This window comes from Lactuca saligna, chromosome 3 (assembly GCF_052625555.1).
Source record: "Lactuca saligna cultivar CGN05327 chromosome 3, ASM5262555v1, whole genome shotgun sequence".
Classification (NCBI taxonomy): Eukaryota; Viridiplantae; Streptophyta; class Magnoliopsida; order Asterales; family Asteraceae; genus Lactuca; species Lactuca saligna.
This window is the reverse complement of record NC_136419.1, coordinates 77,441,050-77,446,493: the sequence shown is the minus strand read 5'-3', so window position 1 is coordinate 77,446,493 and position 5,444 is coordinate 77,441,050. Positions and strand designations below refer to the sequence as shown.

General features: G+C 31.3%; 1 pseudogene; it reads right to left on the bottom strand.

Annotated features, from left to right (window-relative positions):
- Window positions 1-2,949: 2,949 nt before the first annotated feature.
- LOC145033798 (protein FAR1-RELATED SEQUENCE 5-like) lies at window positions 2,950-5,192 on the bottom strand (annotated as a pseudogene).
- Between the last annotated feature and the right edge of the window lie 252 nt (window positions 5,193-5,444).

The window sequence follows — 5,444 nt, the reverse complement described above, 5'->3', positions numbered from 1 at the left end:
TATTGTCTTGTGTTTATATATACAGTGTTTTGAAATATAAATAAGTGTGAGCCCATGTATTACATGAGTGTATTTAAAATAATTAAATGTGTATAAACGTTTGAGAAATTTGAATTTATAAGAAAAATAAGAAAAATATTGAATTACTAAAATTAAAGTGTTTTTTTTTTCTCTTTTAAATTAAAACAAATCATTTGGATAAAATAATCAAAGCAAATTAATGAGATTTTATTTTAAACATTTGAAGTTATAAAGAATGTCCATTAATGAAATTTATATGCATTTATTATTAAATTTAAATACCATATACTCCTTAATAAATGAAAATATTTTTGCCACATGTCACTCTCTCATTAATTTGGATACATATCATTTTTTGGTAATTTTGATTAAATATTTTTTCCATTTGTCATTTTCTCATTTTTTTAAATATTTTCTTAACTAACAATCATATTTACACCTCAATTAATAATTGCTTTAATTGAAAATAACCAATAAATTACAATAATAGTATTTATATAATATTTAATATGTTTCCTTTTAAATTCAAATTTTAAATTTTAATTTTCAAATCTAAAATTTCAAATTTAAATAAAATTTTTGCTTAAACTTTTATATTTAATTTTTTTGCTTTATCAAACCCGTATAACATACGGGTTTCAGTCCTAGTGAAATTTAAATAAAATAGGAAAACCACAAAATTACATATGGAATAAAAAATAATTCAAAATAACTACAAAATAACATGTGGCAAAATAAATGAAAGTGTGACATGTGGCAAAAAAAAACCTTCAAATTAAATGAAAGGTTATATAATTCTGCCACGTGAGCAGTGAGTTGGCATATTTATATCTTTAAGCCTAATTGAAGTATTTATATTTTTAGATCTAATATGTACATAATTAATGAGTTTTGACTACTTTTAACAAAAACAAAAAAATCAGGGGCGACAATCCCTTCTAGCCCTAAGAAAGCTCCGACTATGTTACTATCTCTATATGTTTTTGTAAGCTCTCAAATATATATATATATATATATATATATATATATATATATATATATATATATATATATATATATATATATATATATGGCTTTGGGAATATATGGCTGTTGTGTACCTAGATATAGGTATAGAACCTCCAAAACCGCGTCGTTTTGCTCTAAATAAGACCAAACCGCCTTCCTCCTCTTTATTTCACCTTAAATTCACATATGTTGTTCTTCTCTACTAGAACTCTGCTCCCCAAATTGTCCGTCAATTTCTTTCTTTTCCTTCTACCATTTGGCCCCAAGCACCAATTACCCAGGTAAACAAATAAATCAAGAAGATGTGTTTTCTTGGGATCAAGGTTATCGATAGCGATAGCGAGGAAATAGCGACAACCCACCTATACGCTACGTAGCGATAGCGATGAAATAGCGACAACTATTTCATGTTTTGTGATTTCTTATAAAATTAAACGCTATATTTACTTGCAACTATGCAGCAATAAAAAATAACGTAGAACTAACAAGTACCAGTTCTATTAAGCTAACATTAAGTTCCAAAAGATGTTTACCATAAAAGATTGGTTAGTTTTAGACTCTAAAGTCTAAAATTAAGTTCTAATACCACAAAAGAATCGTTATTTTTAGACCCTAAAGTCTAAAACTATGTTTCAATACCACAAATCGATTTTGGTGAGGTGTGCTATTGTCGTTACTATCGTAGACGTGAGAAATAACCCGCCAAAATCGACTTTGGTGATTTTGGAGCCGATCGTACAATCTTAATCGATTAGAGGGGAAGACACGAAATTGACTGTACGATTTCCCGCCTAAACCTATTCCGAGCCTAATTGCTACGTTTCTTACCGATTTAAACAAAAAAAAAAAAAACAAAAAATTTGCCGGACATCGCTACACACGCTATTGCCTCGCTACAGGCATCGTAGCGACCCATCACAGCTACGCTACGCTATTCGCTATAGCGAGTGTAGCGATCGCTATTAACAACCGTGCTTGGGATTTCTTCTTACCGAAGAATCAAATACGAAGAGAAACGTTGAAGATAGAAGACGATCATAATTGAAATTCTCTTACTTTTTACCCTAAATTTCATTTCTCCATTGTACCCTAGCTGCCTAGCTTGAATACACTGCTCAGTATGTATTTCGGTTATTTGTCGGTGGATGTTCTTAATATGGTCAATGTAAGCTATTATTGCTCAATTAAAGTGGACTTTCGTTTGTTTCCTCGTCATATTATTCTTGGGTTTTCCTTAATTTGGCTTTTAATGATTTGGGGTTTTGGGTTTAGCATGATTGTAAGGGTTTGTGGTTGATAATCATAGTATTCCAAAATTATTGTTTTTTTATTTTTTAGCTTAATTTAATGTATATCAAATACATATCAGATGTACAGAAAAAAAAAATAGTCAAGTTATTATTTCTTTGTGACATGAGAATGGATATAAAAAAAAAAAATAGTCAAGTTATTATTTCTTTGTGACATGAGAATGGATATAATTTGAGAGCTTAAGTCCCAAGTTGTTTTATTAATCTGTAGACACTCGTTTGACATTATAAGGAAATATTTGATATTATTTTGCATACGCATATTTGACAAATTTAGTCTATATTTTTTTCTTTTTACTCCAGGAATATTGTGGCATGATGTGTAAGGAACTCTAGTTCTGTTGTGAGCAAGAGCATCAGGATATTTGTACACATTTTGGAAACTATGCAGATTTTGGTTTTTTGTACACAGAAAAATCTTATTGTAACTAATATCATTAGTTTATTAGCAATGGAAAATCTCAAATAACGAATTTCATCAGTTTATAGTGGTAAGTTGCGACTCAAAGCTTGAAAAGTTGAAATAAATCGAATTATCAAAAAAAAAAAAAAAATTACATAGTTAGCTTCTCTTTTTCTTTGCCACCTCCAAAATAAATTCAAAATATCATTATTTGTCTTGTAAAGCCTCCTCAGCCTGATACAAACAAATATAAGCATTACTATAAATAAATATAAGCATTATACTAAGAAAATCATGAACAGTTAAAACAATAAAAAAAAAAAGAAATTACTTTTTTACTTGGACAACCGGTGACATAATGATCCAATCCCTTGCAGTGAGAACAAGTTCTCTTTTTCTTTGTCACCTCTAAAGAAGACTTAATCCTGCTTGCATTTTTAGGACGCCCCTTCGTATTAGTAAGAACAATAGGATCCCGAAAAGATATCTGAGGGATCATGTCTACTTGAAAAGTTCCCATACACAATCTTGAGATGCATTTTGAGGTCCATTTGGATTTATCTGGATCATTTCCTCTTCTAAAAACTTAACAACTAAATTATTGAACCTTTTTTTTATCTTCGAAGGAGAGTTTTTTGCATGTTCGATTGCTTTAGTACAATTTGAACGGACATACCATAAGGTTAAGGAACTAACTTCAGTTTCGGTATTCATGTCTTCTAGTCCAACACTACGAGCACCCACCCTAAACCTAGCATCAAGCGTCCACCTAGGTAAAATATGATGATCTGGAAGGGTTTGAACATTCCTTTTCTTCATCACATAAAGACTATGTTTGCATAATATGCCATATGTTTCAAATTTAGCACATGAACATATGACATCCACTTGATTTATGAAATGATAGCTGACAAATCTCCAATGTGCCTTATCAACGTTTACATGCCCAACCCGGTATTTAATTTCTTCTGTGCATTTTCTTACTGTCTCATGAGTTAAATTTTGTGTAGCTTCTATCCATTCTTTTTTAAAAATCTCAAAAATCTTTCGAGTATAACATTCACCTGCTTTTGCTTCTATTGGATGAACAGAAGATAGAATTGGCTTCGAGTTCATAGTCTTGAAGTCTTCATCTTCTTCAACGGCTCTACGAGATTCAACCACTTTATCATATTGAACTACAAACTCATTCAACATAGTCTTGGAATTAACAAACCCATCAAAAAAGGAATGGATGCTCTCGCTTCGTCCACTTGTAGTCATGCCAGCAAAAAAAACATCTTTCAAGTAGGCTTTGACCCAATGTTTTCGTTGGTCATACATATTGATGACCCAACAATTATTTTCAAGGTTATACTTACCAAGCATAACTTCCCACCCTGATTCAATTTCTTCAATTGTATCACTCTTTACCCATTGTCTATAAGACTCCTGAAAATCATTATAACACGCTACTAGTGGTCGAAGATGTTCAAGCTCATGCTTTTTAATATGCCATGCACAGTAGCGACGCCGAGTGTTTGGAAACACTTTTTTTACCGCATTACCGATAGATTTATCTTGATCGGTTATAATTGCAGATGGATATTTGTTGAACATGCACTTTAAAAAAATGCTCAAATAACCATTGAAAAGTTTCTTCCTTTTCATTCTCTAGCAATGCACCACCAAAAAGTATGGATTGACCACGATAGTTCACCCCAACAAAAGGAGAAAATGGCATCTTAAATTTGTTTGTCATGTAGGTAACATCAAACACAACAACATCTCCAAATTTGGTATAGGCATCCCTTGATCTTCCATCAGCCCAAAAAATATTTTGAGGAGACCCATCTGCAAAAAAATCCACAACAAAATATTGGTTAACATCAATCAATGCTTTATATTGGAAATGTTTGATGAGACCATAAAACCCCTTACCCTTGTATTGTCTTCGTTGCTCAGATAAGACATCCACACATTGCTTTGAAGTAACATCGATGTCAAATGGAGCTTTCATTGCATTAACAACCTTTTTGATTTGTGAAGGCTTTAACCCCTGACTGGCCAAGCTCTACCATAAGAGATTTACATGCCAACGAACGATGGGACTTTCCATGAGAATGATGTTTCATTACTTTTGTTGGTGTAATACTCAACTCATGAATGTGTGTATCATTAAACATGTCCACAAACCATTTTCCATCTTTCCCTTTTGAAATATGAAGCATTGCTTTACATCCGATCCTTAAATTTCTACGACGTTTCTTTGCATATCCACATGAGCTACTAGCCTTCAATCTTTTGAACCCTTCTTTGTTGCAAACATACATCTTACGGTAAGCCTCATTTGTTGTCTTATTTTTATAGGCCTATTGAATACGTATATCAAATCCATGTAAAAAAGAATATTGATTATAAAACGTATACGCATCATGAGGCGTATCAAAAATCTTTCCCATGATACCTTCATCGTTACTTTCATCTCCATCATGTCCAAGGTTAACATCAACATCAAAATAAGATGCATCTCTTTGTAATTGCTCGTCAGCATCAACATAAGTTGCATATGTTTGTAATGGCTCATTAGATTCTTGAAATTCTAAATCTAGTGTATTATGCATGTCCTGTAGCATACACACAATATTGGTCTCATATATATATATATATATATATATATATATATATATATATATATATATATATATATATATATATATATA